Below are 24,985 nucleotides of genomic sequence, written 5' to 3'. Positions count from 1 at the left end.
TTGGCTGCTTCTCTCCTCTTCCAAGCAAGATGCTCTTTCAGGCTCGCCTCTCCTGATGGCATGTCCAAGTACCCGAGACCAAGCCGTGTCATTCTTGCCTGTACTTCTTCCTAGATGACTTCTTGGTTCTTTTGGCAGTCCATGGTCCGTACGGTATTCTTCACCAACATCACTATCGTTCAAATGCATCAATTCTTCTTTTGTTCTTTATTCGCTGTCCTACTTTCACATGCATACAAGGCGATTGGAAATAGCCAGGCTAGGATCAGATGCATCTCAGTCCTCAAAGTAACACCTTTGCTTTTCAACACTTTAAAGAAGCCTTGTGCAGGAGATTGAACCAAGCAAATGAGTAGGTTAATATGAAAAGGTCTCATTGATCCATTGGTGGTACAATAATTAAAGCAGCTTGGCAATTTCAACCAACCAGCAGCTCCATGAGACAAAGACGTGACAGTTTCCATGAAGATTTCCCTCTTGGAAATCTGACATGGCAGTTCTACTCTATTCTACAAGGTCACCATGAGTTTGAATTGACCTGATGGAGTGATGTTTCTTCAAGGGGACAGGGGGTTTGAGTTTGCTGAACACTCAAAAGAAAATAAACAATCTCTATATAATATATCTAATATATATGAGTATATATGTTTTTCTAATATAAATTGCATTTATTTTTTCTTTTGCCTCATTTAAATGTTGGTATATTTGGTGTATAAGTGATTAGCTAGGAAATATGGGGACACCAAAAATATATATATTTAAACTCTGCATCAAGAATAGACTTTCTGCCCTGGATTTGGATCACATTTATTCTAAAGAGCAAAGAAAGCATTGGAGTATTGAATTTTTAAAAAATCATCAGCCCTGTGATCTTCAATTATAAGGAGAAATAATCTAGAAATAATGACTGTAACAAGAAATTTCCTGCTTTGGTCTGGGATCCATTTGAGATTCACATAGCTGAACTCATTAAGAAGGGCATTGGCCTAATAAAGACTCACTCAGCTCAGATTTCAGGAGACAGTGGCTGATGGTTTTCCATCCATATTTTTTTACCCCCTATTCATTCCCAAAGACAAATGCTTTAAGAGAACGTAGCTTATTCAAAATTTCTCATAACAAGTGGTGGGGTTCTGTTGATGCAGCATCACCAACCATTGTGAAGAAATTCCGGAGTGATAACCCTGAGCTACTATGAATCAAATAATAAACTTTGCTTATACCTTCCTTGTGTCCACCGAAATTGAGGATCGTGTCCCTAATGCCACAGCTCAGCCCTTTGCAAACCGCATAGATGTGAAGAAGAGCAAACAGCCACCCCAGCAGCTGCCTTTGACGGCGACATGCTGCATGTCAACAGCATTCGGAAAATGGATTTCATCAAAGATAATGTCTGCAAAGTTGGCTTGAAAATGACATAAATGCTCAATCAAATGTTGAGGCTGAAAGTAGGTGAACTATTAATGGGTACTGGTGTTGACTTTTTATCATTGTCATTCTTCATCCTAGCAATGCTGCTAGATAGTGATTTGACCTGAGGGATGGGAAGGAGATTTGGAGAACAGGGATATTTACATTCCTTATTTGATTTAAAGAAATCTGTGTGGGTATGTGTGTCTGTGTAGTATACATGTACCCACAGTGTATGCCCATACATATACATGCCATGCTAGAATGGGAAAGTAATTAGATTTAAGAAAATCAGGCAAAACTCTCTTTTATTATTTGAATACATAACCATGTCATGTTGGGTAGGAAGTGGTTTAGAGTGCCTTCTACAATATCGTTGAGAATAGTAGTGGCCTCTCCCCCTGAAAGCCCCATTTGAAAGAGAGTGGATGAAAAAGTTGGATCAATCCATTTCATTACTAGACTGTTCTGAAAAATAGAAAGTTCACCTCTTCTTCCATCTTTCAGTCTTGATTTTGGTCTATGGAGCAACAAAATGCTTGACATTGATTAATATACTGTTACTCCTCACTTATTAACTGTCATTCCAGCTGACATTTCGCATTTACTGTAATGGTAAAAATCTATTATCTGACTGTTTTTCGTATTAATGAAGCATGTCTGGTAGTTACCAGAGATGAGGTTTGCAGCAATATTATGCTGACTATGATGGTTAAGGTTATGTGTTGTGTGGATCCGGGTTGCTAGAGAAACAAATTCATAGACACTCATATGTGTATAAGAAAGAGCTTTATATGAAAGAGCAATTATATATTAAGAAATATTCTAGCCCAATTCATATCAAGTCCATAAGTCTGATATTAGCCCAAATGTCCGATACTACTCCATAAATTCCTCACTCAGCCAAGCAATAATGCAGAATGCAGGAAGATTACAGGCCAATGGGTGGAAAGACTTGTAGATCCAGTGGCGGCTGAAGCATCTCAGCACTGGCGCAGATCTTCATGTGGCTCCTCCAGCTCCAGAGCTCTGGCTCCATTGGAGCGTCTCCATGAGGCTTGTCAACAGGAATGTGAAGCGGAGAGTGTGTTTCCCGCCTCCCAGGAGAAAGGCAGGAGCTCCCAGAATCCTCAGGAGAAGGCCATGCCCACACAGAAGGCTCATTGGCTATGACCTTATTGACAGGCTAGACTCCACCCCTTTGCAAGTTGACATGAGATTATGTGTTAACACAGCCATGTGTTCATTTGACTGGGCCATGATTCTCACTGTTTTTGTGAGTACATGTCAGTGTGGTCTGGTGGTTATGCAGCACTGTGTTTTGACCGTTAATGAAGAAATGGTGTGGAGGAACAGGCTTTACCTCTCTACCATGTCGGACATGGGTTTTGTATACAAACTGCTGGTGGCATTTCTTTCTTGATGGTCATGAGTTGCTTCTTCCTGCTTCTGAAATGGAGTGCCTATACGCAGAGGAAGGGTGAACCTGACAAATTCCCTTGTTATAATCCTCTACATCTTATTGGGATGCTCCCTCTCAGTTATTTGGTGGGAATTACAAAGATTATGGAGAGGAGAGCCACACCAAATAATTTCACTGCACTTCAATTTTGTAATTATGTAAATTGGCAGGTACATAATGATGCAGTCTGTCTCCATTTTGTGATTGGATCCTTTCACAAGGCCATTTTTTTGCATAATGACACAGTCTTTAGAAAAGTGGTTCTCAGCGTTCCTAATGCTGTGACGCTTTAATATAGTTCCTCATGTTGTGGTGACCCCCCAACCATAAAATTATTTTCATTGCAACTTCATAACTGTAATTTTGCTACTGTTATGACTTGGGAGACCCCTGTGAAAGCATTGTTCAACCCTCAAAGGGGTTGCGTCCCACAGGTTGAGAACTGCTACTAAATTAAATGATAAATGAAGAGTGAGTGCACTTACAATGATTATTATACGATTATATCCTGTCAGTCTCCATTTTGCTCAATAGAATTCCTAGTTCCCTCAACCCTTTCTCCTAAACTAAGATTAGAATGTTCCAGAGCATATACTGGGATATGAGTTATAATCAACACTCAGAATTTAAAACAATATTTAAATATGATCCAAGCAATTAAGAGTTTAGAGTTGTTTCTAGCACAATAAAACCCCAAACCCACTACCATAGAGTCAATCGAGTCAAATAGTCATAGAGTCAATAGTCTGATTCATAATGACCTTACAGAACAGAAGAGAACTGTTCCTTAGTATTTCTAAGACTACAGAGTTTGAGAGAAGACAGCCTCAGCAGTACCCCACAGAGCAGCTGGTGAGTTTGAATCATGTACCTTGTGGTTTGCAGCCCAATATTTAGCCCACAGAGTCACCAGAAGGGATTAAAAAATACTGCCAATGCATTGTTTCCAATGCACAGTGAAACAAATAGGTCTTCCAAGACTCTAAATGTCTATGTGAGCAGACAACCTCATCTTTCTTTGATTAGGTCTCATTAGGACATTACAAGTCTATAGATAGACTGTAAATTAGAGTAGCATTTTTAGAGGCCCATTACACTGCTGGCTCAAGTTCAGTTTATGTTCATTAAGTATTGCACAAAGGACCAAACAGCAAAAAACACGTGCATTTTTCCTTTTACATGTGCAATAAAAGTTTGTCCTATTTAAGTATAATATTTCAGATATTTCAGTTTACTAGTTTCTATCATGTAGGGTAGCATTTTTTGCATAATAATTTCCTCCAAACTTTAAGTGTTACTCCTACTCCTATTTTATATATAATTTAAATGTCTTTATCAGTCAAGAAAAAATTAAATCATCACTGCATTCTTTGCTTACATATTTCATAATTAAACTACCGGTATTTAATAATCAGCTATAATTTTGACCCTTGATAACAAGTTATCTGTTAATTTTTCGGGGTATATTTTCAAAATTTAAAAACATGATGCTTTATTATTTCCTGACCTTATTATCTATCATTACAAAACCATCTATGACAGAGGCCAGTGGCTTAAAAGAGTAGCAATTTTGCTATGTCTATTGAGTTTTGCGTGTACAGCACAGAATTTGGGGCAGGGCTTGGCTGGGTGAGACTTCCATTGCATGTGGGATTGGCAGGAGACATTTGAGGGTTTCAGTTTATCCGTTGGATCCAGGAAGGCCACATTCACATGACTGACACCTTGGTGGGACTAGAAGCCAGCGTGCCCATATGTGACCCATGCCGCATAGTGACCATTGGCGTCTGAATCCTCATTTTTTGCCTCAGGGTCCAGTAGGAGGCGATTCAATTAATTAATATTCATTCATTCAGTAACAAGTGTTGCTTCATTGTGTTCTACACTATGAAATGCAGAGATAAACATATTCCCTGCATATTTGGAGCCTGAAGTCAAATGGTGAATGAAATCATTAAATAAATAATTGCAGACAGATAAAGTATTGTGATGACATATTCTTATGGAAAATTACTTCCAGTTTGTAATTTATTGCCCAGGGCAAGTAAGTTTATCATTACAGTCTAATGTTTGATTGGGAAACAATTTATTCCATTTCTAATATACAATTGGATTTCCTTCAGTTGAAACTCATCCTTTTGTTCCATCTATGGAAAACACACATCTATGGTGAAGAGTTGTCCTTTGAGGCAAGAATTCGAGGCTTTGTCTTACATGAATTGGATATGTTCTCAGGAGAGCTGAGTCCTGGGAGAAAGACATCATGTTTGGTAAAGCAGAGGGGCGGTGAAGAGGAGGAAGCTGCTCCAGGAAATGGACTGACAGAGTGGGTGCCACAGTGGACTCAAGCCTAGAAAGTCAGGGGACCAGTGCAGGACAGCGCAGTGTTTCCTTCTGTTGTGGATAAATTGGAACTGGCTTGATGGCCCCTAAACACAGCAGCAAGAAAGATGTGTTTAAGTTATTTTTGAAAACCATGACTTCACACAAACCAGGACAACCTGTTTTGTATTGCTATTCTCTGTATTTTTCAATCTCCAGAGCTGCTTTGTAAAGAGAGGTACACAATTCATTCACAATCTTTGTATCAAGAATAGCACAATGTTGTCTATAAAATACAAAATTCCTAAATAGACTAATATGATTGTACATTATCTTCTACCTTTATGACTTCTTATTTCCCATATAAATTTACATGCAACTAATAATGTGTTGTTAGTGGTGGGAAGACTAAAGGGTTATTAAAAAATAACAATGGAAAATACTTAAACATCATCCTCATTATTTAGATCACCTAAATCTCATTTTATAGTATATACCTCATTGTACCGGTAATTAATCCAAAGAGAAAATTTAGAAGAGCTAATTATCAAATACTTGAGAGTAGCTTACAGTAGGAAATAGAAAATTAATGTGGTTAATGTAATTTTATGGGTTAACTCTTAGAGATCATGGAGATTTTAAGTTTTAAAAATTTCAAACACCTTAACATTGCGTTAAACAGACTCATATACTATTAAGTATAGTGTCTTGCTTAAAGACATAAAGTGTTAAAAGAAGAATCTCATGGGGAAAATGTACCCCACCCACCCACCAGCCATGACCATGCCCACACACTTGAGCAGCCTTTTGGGGAAGGATGCTGTTTGGGCATGGTATAGACTGAAGAGCGCAAAATGCTTTAAAGAAGGGCTCCCAGTTCAGGGCCCTCCAATTGATTCTGACTCATTGTTGACCTTTTTGGACATGGTCGAAGTGCCCCTTTGGGTTTTCTGACACTATAAACCTTTAGTGGAGTATAAAGCCTCACCTTTCTCCCACAGAGCAGCTGGTGGTTTTGAACTGCTGAGCTTATTGTTAGCAGCTCCAAACATATCCTCTTATGCCATCCAGAAGGGTGAGACCGATGGAAACACTACTTTCAGAAGCATGGAGGTGCTGATAAAGGGTATATCAAGAAATAGTTAATAATTCTACATTTTGACATTTTTGCTTAATAAGGGTTTTCTTGAATTTAGGGTGTTTTTTTTTAACTAACTCTCATGTAAGAAGCCAGATTAAAAACAATAGATGCGTTTTTCAAATTTTACAGTGTGAGTGTTTGCCATTCTTGGGGGAGAAAAATAAATCACCAAGTTTTAATGTTTGATCTTAATGTGCTGATGTGCTTTTAGTCATGAACGCAGCATTGACAATGACCCACTATTTAGATGGAGATGGGACACCTCAAGGGACATGGGGCATCAACATCAAAGATCCGTGAAGTAGGTCACTTTTATAATGTTTACATGCAGATTGGCTGTGCATTGACTGTGTCTGAAAATAGACATTTTCTCCTCAGCCTGCAGATTTTCAGATTGCTGGAATTAAAACCCAGGGTCTTAGAATGTTTGACTTCTGCAGATGGTTTTCCTGATGAATTCACTAAGAACCACGGATCATCAAGGTAATTCAATACATAACACCTTTCTAATTTGCAAAATCAAATCACTTGAAATCTATAAACCATTATGTCAATATAATCAGAGTGATGCTTCCTTTATGTAGCGAATCACCAAAGCAGTTGCAATTTAAGTCTGGTTCTCTCTCCAGCTCCTAAATTGTAACATCAGGGCAGGTGGAAAGATTGACAGTATTCTCAGTTGGGCCATATAGCCTTGGTCGCTTTATTACATCTAAAGAAGCCAACAACGTCGTTATGGGCGCCAGAAGTTTGTCTGAAATACATAATCTACTCTTAGTTTTGAAAGGGAAACACGAGAAATATATTATGCTATATGCTGATTCCATGACTATAATGTAAAACGTATGAAGACGAAAATTGTAAAATTGTATGCCATTTCAGAATACATCTTAAAGAAAAGCCACAGAGAATACTCATCTGTGGTGGGTTTTCTTTTCCCTCATTTGCCTCTGCTACACCCCTGACTCCTAGGCAATGGGAAACACTGATCCATCAGGGGTAAGAAAATGTAAATGCTTTCTGAATATTTTCAATGCTAGTCCATTCCCTTTGAATTTATAAACTGAACACACTTCTCTGAGTTTTTCAACTGGGAGGTGCGGTCATGATGGTGACCGCCATTTGTTGTTGGTTGTTTTCAGGACTCTCAAGTCCATTCTGACTCATAGCCTCCCCCCCCCTATGTATAATGGAATGAAACACTCTCCAGCCTTGCCCCAACCTCATAACCCCTGTATGTTTTAGACCAGGCCATAGACACTGTCTACTCCTCTTGTCAATGGTCTTCCACTGCATGTTTTAGACCATGCCATAGACACTCTGTCTATTCCTCTTGTCAATGGTCTTCCACTGCATGTTTTAGACCATGTCATAGACACTCATCCATTCCTCTTATCAATGGTCTTCCTCTTTCTCACTGACCCTCCATTTTACCAAGCATGCTGTCCTTTCCCAAATACTGTTCTCTCCTGGTAACATGTTCAAAATACGTGAGACAAATTTTTGCCATTGTCCCTGCCAAGTAACAGATTTGTTTGTTCTTCTGTCTGTTAAAGATGCTTTTAGTATTCTTTACCAATACCATAATTCAAAGGCAGCAATTCTTCTAAACTCTTCTTTATATGTTGTCTATCTTTCACATGTCTGTGAGGCGATTGACAATACCACAGCTTTGGGTAGGTATGCATCAGTCTTCAAAATGCCATTCTTGCTCTTCAACACTTTAAAGAAGTCGGGTAGCAGATTTGCCCGATGCACTATGTAAACTCTATTAGAATTTGTTAAATAGCTTGAAATTTGTTGTTCCCCCCTTAAAAAAGTACTATATAGAATTATTTGGAACCAATTAGTCCCTCAAAAACATTGAAACCAAATGTGCATCCTGCCATGCACACTTTAATGGATACACCTGGCTGATCTCTGGCATTGTAAACTAAGCCACACGTACCTTAAAACCACCAGCTGTCATCACACCAATTTTAACTCATGACTCCCCAACGTGTATCAGAATAGAACTATACTTCATAAAGTATTTGCCAGGTCATTTTGTCAGGTGTAGATCACCAAATCTTCTGAGGCACCCCTGGGTGGAATAAAGTCTCTCTCTTTTTGGTTATCAGTTGAGCATGTCAACTGTTTTGACCTTCCGGAGACTCCAGTTATGTTTTAAGAACTCTTATTTTCTCGTCCTTCATCATATTTCAGTTCTCCGGGTTGTCTTCACAATTCTTCTGCCCACCCCCCCCCCCACACACACACTGCAATTTTCACTACTGCAGAAGCATTTGCTCTCTTTCAACATACCCACTGAGGCGGCCTCTGGTTTTAGTTGGAAGGACAGCCTTAAATTTAATGGATGAAAATAAGCCCAGTGGATAAATCAGAATTGTGAGGAATCTTCGCATTGTCCAAAATAATCCCCTGAAGGCACTGATAGGATCTATTGTGTTAAAAGATGAGCCATCCAGAGAAAACTTCATAACATGTTGTTAAGTCAGTAAGCTCAACATCTAAACACTAAGGGGATGTTGAATCCTCCCACCTACCATGAGGTCTAGCTTGTCCGTAGCAGCCAGGTAGGCACAATGCTTTTCTTTATTCTCCCATAAACCTCACAGGACTATCACACAGAAGCACAGTATAATTTCTACTCTCTAGAATATCTTTGCCACTCACTTCACTAAGTGCTCAATTGGTCTTGGCATCCAAGAGAATGGAAGGACCACGTGGTGACTGCTGCTTTCTTATTGGCTTGGGATTCATTTTGATCTAAGTTGCTAAGACAAAGTCATGGGCCATCAAAGTTTAACAATCTTCTCTGTGCTTGGAGGAGTGCAGCCAACTAGAGTGAAAGACACTGGAATCCTGCAGACATCACAGGTTAGGCTGCATTGGGAAACTTTGAGCTGATCACGTTTAGCTACATTGAAATTAGTCTCATGCAAATGGGACCTGGGCAGTCTTCTCAGGGGGAAATTCTGGATTCTTGAACAGGCAATGTTTAATTAGAATTTTTGACCCCGAACTTCCTACACAAAAGGAAACTATGGCACAAAAAGCGTAATACCAGGTATGTATAGGTTTCAGCAATCTGAACTATGGATGTCAGATAAATTAAGTATAGTAACACATTTACTAAAAAATGATTAAGTGGCAGCTTCCATGAGTTCGGTGAGGTAGTGTGAATTCAGTTCAGGTGAGTGAGTGAACTTGCTTGATCTCTCTCTAGCTTCAGGAGGGCTTGGCAGGCTTGTGCACAGTATAATATAGAATGAGAAATTACAGAAGGAGCCTCAAGACAGTACAGCAATTAATGAGAACTTTTCCTTTGGGATAGTGATTCGTAGTGAGGCCAGGAATTCTGGGAAGCATATTTCCCATTGTTTTGGTTAATGATCTGTAGGCTGGATGCACAAACGTTATTGAAATCTGTGTGGATATAAGCTAGGGACAGTTTTGCCTCTCAGAGGGCAAGCATTGTGTTTGTCATGACAACAGGGGTGGGAAAAGTTATACTGGCAAATAGGGGTTGAGGACAAAGGTGCTGCTAACCTTCCTTTAAAACACAGGCTAGTTCCCACCATCAACAGTAAATGATCCATCTCCAAGGGCCCTTAGCACGGAGCTTTGGAGACCACACCTTAGGCAGAGAAATGAGATGAATGAACCTGACAACAAAGAAGGCTTTTCAAGAAAATCTGACTTCCAATCATTCCATTTGTGAGATGAACCGAAAAGGGAAGATGGGGCTGGGAACTGAATTGCTGCCAGACATTAAATAGCTGTTAGCAATGATATTTCAAAGATAATTGGTGGAAGATAGCCAGAGACCAAGTGAAATCAAATGTGTTCTGAATCTAAATGATTGGAAACTGTTAGCCAGAGAAATTTATAATGAAATCTTGTCAGGCAGGATGAATGCTTGGTGTCTGTATTTAAAAGGATATCAGTCTTTGTCACTGACTTCAGGTGTTGGGTCATTCTGTAAACCCAGAAAAAACATGAGTTTCCATCATATTATACTATCTAATAGGAACATGACTCAAAGGCGACTCTGTCACCATTCTCTGCTCTTTCATTAGGCCAGGATCTTACCAGATCCTGACTCCTACATTTTTAGAATGGCCTTCTTGAGAGCACATCCATCTGCTTCCAGAGATGCTACAGTTAAAGCCTGGCCTTAAGCCAGTGTTGGAAAGTTGCCTTACTCAACACTGTTTGTAGCATTTATCCACAATGCTGTGTTTAATGGAATCCTTGTTGAAACTGCGGCATATTACATGATATTGCATAGGTGTATCCAGTTTCACAGTTGTAGTCCCTTCAACGTGGCTGGGGAAGCATCCCAGGCTGTGGGAAGTTTTGAGTTCTTGGGTAAGGAAGTCTTCCTTCCATTCTACTCCACTCTCCATTTTTGCTTTCTCTCCCTTGTCCCCGCTTCCCCTCCACCAGCCTTGCTTTCTTTTCTCCCCTTTAAGTTCCCTCCCGCCTTCCTTCTTTTACCTGACTCCCTTTTTATCTTCCTTTCTTTCTCTTCTCCCTCAGTTTCTCCTTTCCTTTATGCCCCTTCCATTATTTCATCCTGCATTATCCGTTTCTTCCTGGAGTTATTTGTACACTGCTGTTAACAACCCATTCTCAGTTGTGCTTTTGTTTCCTGGCCTGTTTCCTTCAGTCCTGGTTCTTATTCCCAAGCCAACACCCTCCATGGTCAAGCATGCTAAAGTGTTTGTTGTTGGAAATCATGACCTTCTGTGACATGTATTGTATAGTTTGTGTTGTGTAGTTGTTATTACCCACCTTTTATGAGTGGTTGCTTACTCATTAGCATAAACTCAGTGGCCTCTAATCTTTCAAGTTGCCATTGTCACTTTGATTTCATATATGCACTGTCATCTAATTGTCATCCAACTCAAGTGACCTGACAGGAAAGACTGGAATTGGCTCTCGTGGGTTTCTGAGACTGTGAATCTATATGGGCGTGGAAAGCCTCGTCTTCCTCCTATAGAGTGGCTGCTGCTTTTGAACTGCCGATCTTGACGTTAGCTGTCCAATTCATAAGCCACCGTGCCACTAGGTCTCCTTTGATCCCATAGAAGTGGTCCCGAGAAGAGCATATGTTCAAGTAAAATGTGTTTTCTTAGTAAAACTAAACTCTTGTTTGGTCTTACGGAGACTTCAGGGAATATTTTTGGGTAAAGATTTAAGTATTATATCAGAGCAACAGCTTCAGGGTTTATCCAAATTCGGTGGGGGCAGAAAACCTGGAGTCCAATATATTTTGAAGTGTGTCACTTTTGATCTGGACTCCTTTATGGAATGTTTGATCAAAAATAATCAGTAATGGGAGCAGGGCACCAGCCAATATTTCTGGTTTCGTGGTAAAGGGGACAGTTATTCATGAAGGAAATTAGTCACCTATTTCATCCTCCTCCTGTTCCTGACTCCTTCTTCTGCAATGCCAAGTGAATAGAGACCAATGGCTGTTCCCTGGACGACTTCCTGCTAGCTCTGGAGATTTCCACATACCATGCAGCACAGCAAACCAATGGGAGCGAAGAAGCACTAACTGTGTTATTAGGTCAGTGAACTCAGGTGTCCCATGAAGTCATTAGCCTACACCACCAAATCAAGACACCAGATCTCATGAGGTGTTTGCTTGTATGTAAGCAGCCTCAGCAGCTGTTTTTTTGAGATAAGTCCATGATTATACATGTATCTTTAGCACGATATTTTTCCAATTCAACTTTTAACAGGTGCACAGTTTATTGGCTACAATTACAATAATCTGTTATACAATCTTACAGTCAATCTCTGCGGTTTTTCCATCATCATTAATACACCCAACCTCCCATCTCTGGTAACCTCAAAGAAACTGTTTCACCATCCACTGCCATTGAGTTGATTCTAACTCATAGTGACTCTACAGGCCAGGGTGGAACTGCCCCTGCGAGTTTCTGAGACTGTCACTCTTTAGGGGAGTAGAGAATCTCATCTTTCATCAGAGGAGAGGCTGGTGGTAACCCACTATACTCCTTGAGCTTCTTCCAGAATGACAGCTCAGGATTTATTTCTACCCTTAGTGTATAACTATTCACTTCTTCCACATAGGATCATAAAAACCTAGCATTACTCAACTTCTAAAATTTTGGGGAGTTTTAGAGTTGGAAAGAGAGAGTTCTTTGTGATATTCATCTGTTATGTGTTGCACTACTAATGAGTTATGTAATGAGATATGACAGCTTAGCTCTATAAGAATTGCTTATTTCTGATCTTTGTCCACTTTTAAAAATTGAGTTTGTTGCCCTTTTTATTGGTCTTTTTATTAGCTTTCTTTATGTAATCTGGAGAAATATTCTTGACCAATTCTGAGCTTTTAGCTTATCTTCTTTCTAGTTGCCATATTTCTCTTAATTTTATTCATAGTAAACTTTATTATCTAGAAATCCTCAACATCTATCTCATATTCTTGCTTCTTTGACTTATTCCTCTTCCTCTCTCTCTGTCTCTCTGGATTTGGACCCATCTTGGTACAGGAGTTGTGATGAATGAATGGAATAAGACATTCTTATTTTTCTGTATAGACTGTGATCGTTTTAATAGTACAATCTACCAAATTATTGCTTAGTCACCCATTTCTTTGAAATGCTATCTTTACAATATTTCCAGTCCGTTGGTGTTGACTTCTGGACTTCATATTCTATTCAGTTTTCTTCTCTTTCTGCTTCTATTTGAGTATTGTATGACAGAAACCCACTGACAGAAAGTGCTAGGGTTCTGAACATCAGGATCAGCAGCCTATGATTGCTCATAACTTTGTCAAGAACCCACCAGGGTCTTGTTCTATCACCTTGAATCCCTAAACCACTATAGGCAAGAGAAAAGTCTGGAATAGGAGATCCTTGCTGTGCTTAATGTCTTGTCTTGCTGTCTTGTGTGTGTGGCCCCTTCTGTCATGGTGGCAAACCTCTCAGGAGAAATTTACTAGCTTTTCTTGGAGGAAGCAAAAGCCAGCTAGAATCCACTTTTGGCATCTCATGGTAGGTATTTAATAAGTAGTTTATGAATTAATAAATAAAGGCACGAATTAATGAACCATGCTGAGAGCTGGTCAGTTCTTTTGTATTCTAATTTGAACTCTCGTCTTTAAAGTGGGTCTCTGGATGGAAGTTGGTTATAGGCTGGACGACTAGTCAAATGAGTGGACGATCAAAGTCAGCCCATAGACCCTTCGGAAGAAAGGCTTTGAGTTTTGCTTCCAAAGGTCACAGCCTTCACAATCTACTGGGTCTCAATTCCACTCTGCATCACAAGCAGCTCTATGGTGACAAGAACAACCCCAGTTCTGAGCACAGCCCCTCCCACCTCCATTCATTTTCAAAGCCCCTCCATTGCTTCTAGGCATTATTTATTTTCCTCTTCCATAATATTTTCCATTTAGATCTTTATTTTAATCAGCAAGTGAATTTGTAAGATTACTTTAGAATCAGACCCATTTTTGTGTACATTTTTGCATGCTTTCAAATTCAAATACCAAACATTTCGACATTAATCATGATGTTTTTTGTAAGGCCAAAATTGTTATGCATGGAGGACTGGGGACAGGTGCTAACAGAATTTTTCATAAAACTAATCTCACAACAAGTTGATAATTCAAGGCACAGAGCCTATTTGTGTTTTTTTTTTCTATTCTAAAATGCTTGGGATTTTACCCTGGATGTGGCTTAGAGCACAGTAATTGAGCATGCATTTCCATAAATTGGTCCACTTGAGGGAATTTTAGAGCGTGCTTTTTCACTATTTCCATATTGCCGGTTTCAGAAGGTCAAAAGATTCAGGGTTAAAAACAATGATCTCCTGGGAGCTATGGATTTGTTACCATGGCAATAAACAATAAATTGGTAAGGACAGGAGAAAAGATGATCTCTTACTCTTTAACAAATAAAGGTACCTATAGAATGGATACACACACATATACATTCCTACTTTAAAGGTGACTAATAGTTGTGAATCTCATAATTTCAGGCATGTTATTCTGCTGACCTAAAACACGAAATGTTTAAGGTACAGAAGATCAGTTTGAGAAAGACTACTATCTAACAGTTTTAAATTGCAGCATGCCAATTAATATCAGTTTCTAACCTTCACATTTCTATCTAGTGGATCCTGACTCAGCGCAACCCAATAGGACAGAAGGGACATCCTCCAGGGGGTTCCCAACACTGCAAGTGGTTATGGGAGTAGACAACCTTCTCTTTCCATGCAGAGTGGCTGACGGTTTCAATTACTGACATTTCAGATAGCAGCCCACTGTGTAACCCTTATGCTACCAGGGCCCATTCAAATTATTCAGAGTAAGTAGAAAACACAAAACCAAAGGTAGAGATTGTGGCTCTAAGCACCCTATAGGACAGAGAATAAATCCCAGTATGGTATTTTCTTATGGAAACAGACAACTCCATTGTTCTGCCAGGCTGCTGGTGTGTGTGACCTGATTTTCCAGTTAGCAACTCAGTGCCTAGCTCCCAGGGTCTCTCCATTCTTTCTGAGAGCAATAAAACATGGAACCCACTGCCAGAGAGTCCTTTCTGACCTTTAGCAAGTCCTGGTCCTTCCTCTGTTTTTAACTTTTGCATTTCAATCACCAATAATTATCAGTGCATCCTCATTGCCTACTTGATCAATTTCAGATTGAAGGCTTGGGTAGAATTCTTCAATTTCTGCCCCACTAGCTTTTATGTTTGGTGCACACATTTGAATAATAGTTGTTTGGATTTCTTTGTACAGTGATAGTTAGCATCCTCTCACAGAGAGCATTGTACTTCACGATAGATCTTGAAAGGTGCTTTTGGATGATGAATGAAATGCTAGTCCTCTTGATTGGATCATTTCCAAATGGTAAACCATATGATGTTCTGATCCAGTATTGCTAGTACCAGCCTATTTCAGCTCACTAAAGCCTAGGGTATCAATCTTAACATGTCTGTTTCATTTTTTACGACCTCCGATTTTCTTATATTCATACTTTGCACATCAAATTTCTGATGATTGGTAGAGTTCTTTTTGTAGCTGTTTCTGCTCATTTTGAGTCGTGCCCCATCAGTAAATGAAGGTCCCGACATCTTTACTCCCACTGCTCACTCTCTTCAGTCCATTATTCTCAGCTCTTTGGAGAAGACAGCTATTTCTGTCATGTCTCGAGTGCCTTACCACCTGAGCACTTGTCTTCTGTTGCTATCTCTGTTCTTTAAGGGCAGATATTGTTCATTATCAATATTCTGTGTGTAGATGAAGTTTTCTGGTTTTTGAAAATATTTCTATACTGTCCACAAGGTTTTCAGTGGCTAATTCATTCAAAATGGAAAGCCCTATTCTGTGTTTGTAGTCTGTTCTTAATCTAGGCACTCTGCAGAAACATGCTCACTGTGGGTGACCCTGCTGGCATTTGAAATACCAGTGCCGGCTTCCTGGATCTCAGCAACACAAAAGCCACCACAGCATGACAAATTGACAGACAAACAGTAATGGAAGGCAATTTTTCATGATGTCAACAGGGAGAGGTTTTGTTGTTTGTTTGCTTTTCATGAAAGTCATGTTAAATGTCTCAGGATGAGAATGAGGACGTGGGAAACAAATTGGATTCTGTCATTGGGGGAGACTTTAGGGAGAACGGCAGTAGGTGAGCATAAAGCCAAACTCCGTTTTCAAGAATAATGGGTGGTTGAGATGGAAGTAGAGAAGGAAGAATGCTGTTGATGGGTCCATTCAGTTGATTCCCATTCATTCGTACTGGCCACATTTGATAGGTAGAATTTTACAGGTTGTAAATTTTATGAGTGCAGATCATCAAATATTTGTCCTACATAGCTGTTGGGTGGATTCTAAGTGATAACTTTTGCCCCCAGGTCTCAATGCAGGCAAAGTAAACCCAGTGAAATTTCTTAGCAAAGTAAAAAATAGTGGGCTGTATTATAACAAGTCCTGATAGCACAGTGCTCTGAGTTGGGCTGTTAAGTGAAAGGTCAGCAGTTCAAAACTATCAGCCATTTGAAGGGAGAAAGATGAGGTTATTTACTCCTGGGAAGAGTTGCTGTCCTGGGCAGTTCTACTCTGACCTATTGTGTTTCTATGAGTCTGCATAGACTTGGTGGCTGTGCGTTTGGTTTTGAGATAGTGCTTTATTGACTACGCAAAGGCTTTCAACTGCATGAATTAAAACAAACCATGCAATTCAGAACACTCCATTGTTTTCCTGGAGAAAGATGCAACTCTGTGCTCCCATCAAGATTTACAGCTTTGGAAGTGCTATATAGGGTCAATATGTGATGGAATCAACTCAATAGTGGGCTTTTGTTCTTTTTCTTTTTTGGTTCAGTGTGCTCATGTAGAACCCATACATAGATTAAGCATTACACAGAACAAGAGATGACTGACTGGTTTAAAATCAGGAAAGGTATTCTTCAGGGTGATATCCTTTCACTATATTTATGCAGTCTGCGTTGGAAGAAATCATCCAAGAAATTTGATTATATGAAAAACTCAGCATCGGGACTGGAGGACAACTTATTAACCACCTGAAATATGAAGACGCCACAAGCTTGCTGTCGGATAAGCAAGAAGACATGAAACACTTACTAATGAAAACCAAAGACTTCAGCTTTCACCATGGGTTAAAATTCAATTGAAGTTGGCATGTACTTAATTTTATTTGGATCTACAATCAATGTGCATGCAAATAACCATCAAGAAACAAAATGATGGATTGATTACTTTGGGAAAACATGATACACGGGACCTCTTTAAGTGTCAGAAAGCAAAGATATCACTTTGTGGATAAAAGTGTCCCTGGTCCAAGCATGGTATTTCCAATGACGTCATATGCATGTGAAGGCCTGGCAGTGAAGAGGAGAGACAGCTGAAGAATCAATGCATTGGAATAAGGCTGTTTTGAAGAATCTTGAAACTAACATACACTGACAGAAGTACAAACCAATCTGTTCTTAAAGTAGCAACAGCCAGAATTTCCCTTAGAAGCAAGGTTGGAAAGACTTTGTCTCATGTACCTAGGATAAGTTATCAGGAGGAACCAGACCCCGAAAAAGCAAAAAAAAAAAAAAAAAGGAAAACAAACAAACAAAAAACCCTCAATGAGATGAATTGACACAATAGCTGCAACCAGGGCTTCAAGCATCATGCCATTTGTGAGAAGAGCCAGGGGCTGGCGGGACTTGTTCAGTTGTACGTCAAGTCAAGATGGGTTGGAATTGCATGGATGGCAACTAACAACCCAAAGCATGGAAGCCACGAAAATGCTAGCGTATAATTCTGATTTAGAAGATCTTCACTGGATGATATTTCATAAGTAGATCACCAAGTACTTCCTCTGACTTGCTTCCAGGTAGATTAGAACTTCAAACTTTGGATTTGCAGTCCACTGCAGCTTCACACCATTCAGTGACTCAAATCATTCTAGATCCTCTGTGTATGTTCACACACACAACACAACATAGGAATCACATCATCCATCAGAAATAAATTATATTCTTTTATATCAACTCATCTGTGTTAGTCTGGGTAGACTAGAGAAACAAATTCATAGACACCCATATGTGTATAAGAAAGAGCTTTATATCAAGAAGCAATTATGCATCAATAAAACATCCCAGCCCAGTCCATATCAGGTTCATGAGTACAATATTAGCCCTTAAGTTCAATATTTTCCCATGAATTCCTCTTGAGACTCATGCAGCACAAGCAATGGTGCTGGATGCAGGCAGATCATAGGTTTGTGGGTGGAAAGTCTTGGGGATTCATGGCATGGAAGCAAGTCAATGCTGGCAGGGGTCTCCACGTGGCTCCTTCAGCTCCAGGATTCTAGCATAGTTCCTTGTGCCTTGTTAGCAGGAATGTCTCACAGGAAGTGAGTGTGTGTCCCACTACCAGTGAGCGATTTATTTCCTTACTGCCTCCACATCGAGCTGTGACCTGATTGACAGTAAACACCACCCCTTCACTCTTAATGGTCTCAAGTTGGCAACAGATTATGTAATTACCAAAGTCCACCCCTTGTCAACTTGACACTTTCACACAACTCTTTAAACATATAGAATTTTCAAACATGCAATTATAAAAATCATATCTGTACCTAACAGGATAAAACTAAAATGCATACAATTTAATATGTGCCACCCTCATTTAAACATAACATTCCATAAGGGAACAAAACAAAAATATCATATACTTATGTGAACATCATCCTATAAACATATTCCTATGAATATATTCCCCCACCTATGAAAGTTTATAAGCCAGCCACTTCATGCCTTTATCCGCCCTATTTTGGGTATACAATTTCTATTCTGCCCACTTATATCAACTCTGTTATGAGGAGACAATCATATTTTCAGTTGGAACCTGTGATATCCACATCCATAAGTCAAAACAGGACATGTCATCCATAAAGTTAGCAGCAATATGCACCAATTCACAGGCTCAAAAATCTTCTCTTCATCTGGGTGAGTTCTGGTCAACTCAATGTGGGCTGTCTCACTTAGGGAGCCCATTGGCTGCCTTGCCTTTAGACCTTGGCCTCAATACAAATTCTCAACAACCCTAGCCCCCTTGTGATAGGTCATGAACTTTAGACCAGTCAACCTGCTCTCATTTTCTTTTCTAATCCCTGTGAACCAGGTCCATGGGTGTCAGTGGCCAGACTCAACTCTTCTCTTCATTGCTGTGTTTCTCTCACTTCCATTCAACAAGGGGATCCAGGTGGGGGTCACTTAGCAAGGAGTTACACCTGACCACAGGCTCCATTTAAGGTTCAGTCCTAGAGTGGAGAGTTTCTTTATGGCTTCAAATTGTTTTTCAGTTTCTGGAACAAATCAATAGTTCAAAATTCGAAAATTCAAAATACAAGAAGTTCCTTCTCCCTCCTCCTCCCTTGCCCAATCTGTCAACAGCCCCCTAGGAAAGTCTTTTCACCTTTGAGTGTCCTTAGCACTCAGGACACTGGGTGGGGCTTAGCTTTTCAGAGTCTTCACTCTTGAAGGTCTTGACTTGGCAACAGATTATGTAACTACCACATCATTAAAATAAAATTTTACAGACCTGCAAAAACGGTTTTGTTTCTTTATTAAATAAGTAAACCAAAGAAATAAAGATTGTGTAAGACCTTCCCTTGCTGGGTTATCTATAAAGATGATCTGTTTACAGAGTATCATAGATGGAATTGTGTCCCTTCAAAATATGTGTTCACTTGGGTGATCCGTAGAGGTTTGGCAGTTATGTAATGATGTAACCCTACTCTCAGGTACAATCTCATGTGATCAATCAATTGTAATGGGATTGGAGGGAGAGGAAACACCTTTATTTGAGTCCCAGCCCTGATCCAATGGAGGAGGGGTTTCCTTTTATTCCCCTGAGAGAGAGAGAGAGAATTGAGCAGAGCAGGAGAGATTGGATTATCACAGTTCTACAAAGGAACTGTGACTGTCCTGTGGACATGGATTCTTAACAGGAAGATCTCCTAGATCTAGGGGAAGATTAACGCCCAAACACATGAAGTTCTCCAAGGTATGGTGATCACACAACTGTAGGAAGAAGACAATTACCTTCTCCCCTAATTGATAGCAATAAAACCTTTTTCTAGAGCTCATGCTCTGAATTTGGACTTCGAGTTGAATACATTTCTGTTTGTTCAAATGATCCACTTTTGACATTTCTGTTATAATAACCCAAGATTACTCAGGCACATATTATATGGATAAAAGGCATATGGTTAAAATATTAGAAGTGGAAAATTCAGGATGTTCGAATTTCAGATATCATATGCTATCTGCAGCTGTTATTCTTGTGGGTAAAGATGTAGATCAGCCTCTTAAAGTTCGTAGGAAATATTTATAAAGCTAAGAATGATTTTCTTTTGACAATCCCAAATTCATGCAAATGCTATGCAGCATAGCAGACAAGAGCGCTTTTAGAAATCTAGGTTTAAAGGAACTCTGTGAACGAAACTCCACATGGCTCAGTGGTTCTGGTTTTGAACATTTTGTACTGTCATCTGCCCATATTTGTTAAACAGTATTTAATTGTTATTTCCCTGTCATGCTCAGACAGGAGCCCATGTAAATGTGAAGGAAACCAGGCACCATATTCCCCCTCTAAGCCATTGCAAATTTGAAATGAGAATTGTGACTATGTCCTATTGAGTAACCGTTTGGATTACTTTTCCCTTATCACGTGACCCCCTTTTAAAAAATGTGAACTGCCACTTGAATTTTTATCCAAGCATCATTACTGTACCTTCTTGGCTGAAAGTAGAAAGCCTAACATAAGCTTAAACTTTTTTTCCTTCCACCATAAATATTTTAAGGTGACTAAGAGTTGATATGGAGAGATGTTTAAGATGGAATTGAATGACTGGAAATTACAAAAACTCAAATTCTAAAATTGACAGTAAGACAAGTGAAGAAAATATTTTATGACCACTAGGTTTTTAAGAGCCCCGGTGGCACAGGGGGCTATGCTGCGGACTGCTACCTGAAAGGTCAGAGGTTCAACACCACCACCCACTCAGCGAAAGAAGGAAGAGACCTTCTACTGGAGTCAAGATTTACAGCCTCGGAAAATGAGGTCATTAGTTTATTGTTCCAACATGGCTGATAGACACATGTGGGGTTAATTGAAGGGCAGAGGGATAAATGGCTCAGTGAGCCTTGCCTTTCTAGTTCTCAGGTCTCTTGCTTTGTGAGGGTCGCCTCAGGGTGCAGCTGCCTTAGCAGTTCCCTGCTTCAGCTGGCAAGGCTGACTTCCTACAAGACATCCCTGAGGAGAAGCCACATGAATCTATCCCGATACAGCCCTGGGTGCTGGAGCAGCCATGCAGAGACCCTTGCCAGTGCTGAGATGCGTACATATTCACTGACTGGGCTTTCCTCCTGCAGTCAGTGTCATAGTGTGTGTTTTGTGAGATGGGGGATGATGTTGTGGATTGGTGTCGGACATATGGGTTAGTGTTGGACTTGTGGGCTTGGGCAGCACTGGGTTGGGATGTTTTCTTGATGCACACCTAACCTTTATATAAAACTCTCTCTTATACATGAATTTCTGTGGATTTGTTTCTCTAAAGTATCCAGACTAACACAGAAACCTACAGGGGGCTCTTCTACCTTGTCCGGTAACGTGGCTATAGATCCAATGGCAGTGAGTTTGTTTGTTTTTTTCCAGAGAAGGGTTTAAAGTTTCAGTTAGATAATCCAATATGGATTTTTTTATCCTTCTAATTTCATATTCTGGCCACTTTTTATTGCAGCTATTGGGTTTTACCATGCACCATTGGGGAGACCTGGAAGCATGGGCAACATATTGGTTAAGCTCTTGGATATAAATGGAAAGTTTGAGAATTTGACCCACACTGTAACTCCATAGAAGAAAGAGCTGACCAGCACTTTCGCCTGTAAAGATTACAGCCTAGAAAATCCTCGGGGTGCAGCTACTCGGTTTCATGCTGTCACTATGAGTTGGAATTGAATGCAGGAGAGCTAACACATGGCAGAACTAAAAATATTATTTTTCAAATATACTGTCCTCAAAACCAAACCAAACTCACTGTCATTGAGTCGATGCCAACTCCCTGTAGGGCAGGGTAGAGCTGCCTGTGTGCGTTTCCAAGGCTGTAATGATTTATGGGAGTAGAAAGCCCCGTCTTTCTTTCATGGCAAGGCTGGTGGTTTCAACCAGTTGACTTTGTGGCTCTTGACCCCATGCGTAACCACGATGCCACAAGGGCCCATTGTAAATTTCCCTTACCTGTGCTCTAGATCATAAAGCTTATATATAAATCATCTAAGTTGAATCTTGATTGCTTACGCCACAACTTGTAACTTTATTGCAGAAACACCAAGCCCTGGGTATAAAGTGGCGAGCCCCAAAGGGGCATTCCCACCCACGTGGAGGGGGGAGGCACCTATTCCAATTGGTTGTCCAGGTTACCATGACCAAAATAAGCATTAAATTCTATATTTGCCTCTGATTATAATGATATGGGTTAAGTTCAGTACGATGAAGGGAGAGTCGGTGAACAAGGATAGAGAGGTGCTTAGGACCAGGATGGGAGGAAACCTTTCTGCACAGGTAGCAGTTCAACTGAGACCCCGAAGAAGAGTGGGTTAGGAAAAGAAGTGGGTGCAAGCTGTTTACCAGTTGTCCCTGCATGATGGCGACCTCTATACACAATGGAAAAAATGAAACAACCAAAAAAATCATACCATTCTGTGCCATCCTCAGGGTCAGTTGTGGATAGAATTTTACTTATCCATAAGATTTTCATTGGTTGATGTTTGGAAGTAAATTACCTGGCCTTTTATCCCACTCTGTCTAAGTCTGGAAGAGCCCCTGAAATCTGCTCCACTTTATGCTGTTGTTGCCTGGAGCCAGGAAGTTGCTTCCAACACCTGTGCAGCAGAGGGAAGTACTGCCTAGTTTCGCACCATCCTCACAATTCCATTTACATCTAAGCCCTCCTCACAATTCCATTTACATCTAAGCCCATCGTTTCAGCCACAGTGTGAATCCAGCTCACCTGCTCGCTTCTGTTTGGCTAACCCTCTGCTTGACCAAGCATAATGTCCTTCTTCAGGAACGCGTCTTGCCTGATAGCATGTCTAAAGTTCATGAGATCACGTCCTGCCAATCTTGGTTCTAGGGAGCATTCTGGCTGTACTTCTTCCAACATAGACTTGTTCGTTCTGCTGGCGTTTAATGGTGGCTTCGTTGCTCTTTGCCAGCACCGTAATTCATATGCATCAATTCTTCTGCGGTCTTCCTTGTCCAGCTTTCACATGCATGTGAGGTCATTTAGAATAGCATGGCTTGAATGACGGATACCTTAGTCCTCAGAGTTACTTTTTTGCTCTTTATTGCTTTAGATAGGTTTTGTGTAGCCTCTTTGCTTACAGCAGGACATCCTTTGATTTTTTTAAATGCTGCTACCATGAGCATTGATTGTGCATATAAGTAAAAGGAAATCCTTGATAACTTCAGTGCTTTCTCCATTTGTTATGCTGAAAGTGGTGAGGAATTTTGTTTTGTTTATATTGATCTGTAATTCATCTGGAAGGTTTCAGTGTTTGATCTTCACCTAGTAGCTCATGTCCTCTTCACATCCAACAAGCAAGGTTGCATCATAGGAAATTAGACATTTTTAATGAGTCTTCCTCTAGTAATGAGACTGCATCCTTCTTCCAGTAGTCAGGGTCTCTGATTATTTGTTCAGCATACAAATTGTAAGAGTATGATGGCAGGATATGTATCTTTTCTGAGTATAGACCCAGTAGGAATCCCTTGTTGTGCTCAATCAACTAGCTCTTAATTTGTACACAGGTTATTCATTCAGGAGCACAATTAAGTATTCTGGATTCCCTTTACTTACAGTGTTTTTCATAGCTTGCTATGATCCACACAGTTGAATGCCTTAGCATAATCAATAAAACGTTAAACAACTCTCTGGGCTGCTCTACTTTCAACCAAGATTCATCTGATATCAGCAATGATAACCTTTCCTCTTCTGAATCCAGTTTGAATTTCTGTCAGTTCCCATTCATTGTATTGCTACAGACATTTCTGAATTATCTTCAACCAAATTTTACGTGTGTGCAATAATAGTAGTGAATGATAATTTTTGCAATCTGTTGGGTCTCCTTTCTTTGGAATGGGCACAGATATGAATCTCTTCCAATTGGTTGTCCAGGTAGCTCTCGTCCAAATGTCTTGGCAGAGACTGGCAGGGTTCCCAGTGCTGCGTCACTTTGCTGAAGCATTGCACGCCGTCTTCTGTCAGTTCCTGGAGACGCCTGCATTGCAGCTTGCATGTCCTCCTTAGTTCCTTTCATTCCTGATCCTTTGCCACGTCATGAAATGATTCAAACTTGACAACTTCGTTTGGTTCTATATACCTTTCCATATTTGGACGTTGCTTCACTATTTTGCCCATAAAATCCTTCACTATCACAACTTGAAGCTGAACTTTTTCCTTCAGTTATTTCTGCATTAGGACGGCTGAACACGTTCTTCCCTTTTGGCTGTTGATAACCAGGTCTCGGCACACCTTGTGATCATGTGGTATTCGATCTTCCCTAACTGACACTTTCTACCTAGCTTGTTTACTTCTTTTATTTTTTTAGATTTGCTTTAGCTAATCTTTTCAAAAGTCAGTTTCAGAATCCAATTTGTTCTTTTCTCTTTCCTGTCTTTTTACTGATCTTTTGCATTTTTGTGTGTGATGTTCCGAGACCACCCCACAATTGCTCTCCTCTTTGGTTGTTAGGGTTCAATGTGCCAACTCTGTTTTAAAAACAGTCCCTAAATTCATGTAGGATAGACTGAAGGTCATATTATATTTTTTGTGGAGTTGTAATATTCTTCAGTTTCATCCTTAACTTGCATATTGTGTGATTGATAGTTGTGTTAGTCTGGGTAGACTAGAGAAACAAATTCATAGAGGCACTCGTGTGTATAGGAAAGAGCTTTATATAAAGAGTAATTGCACTTTAAGAAAACATCCAACCCAGTCTCGGTCAAGTTCATCAGTCCAATATTAGCTTATATGTCCAGTACCAGTCTGTAAATTCTTCTTCAGACTCATGCAACAC

This window comes from Tenrec ecaudatus, chromosome 11 (assembly GCF_050624435.1).
Source record: "Tenrec ecaudatus isolate mTenEca1 chromosome 11, mTenEca1.hap1, whole genome shotgun sequence".
Taxonomy (NCBI): domain Eukaryota; kingdom Metazoa; phylum Chordata; class Mammalia; order Afrosoricida; family Tenrecidae; genus Tenrec; species Tenrec ecaudatus.
This window is presented reverse-complemented; position numbering follows the sequence as displayed.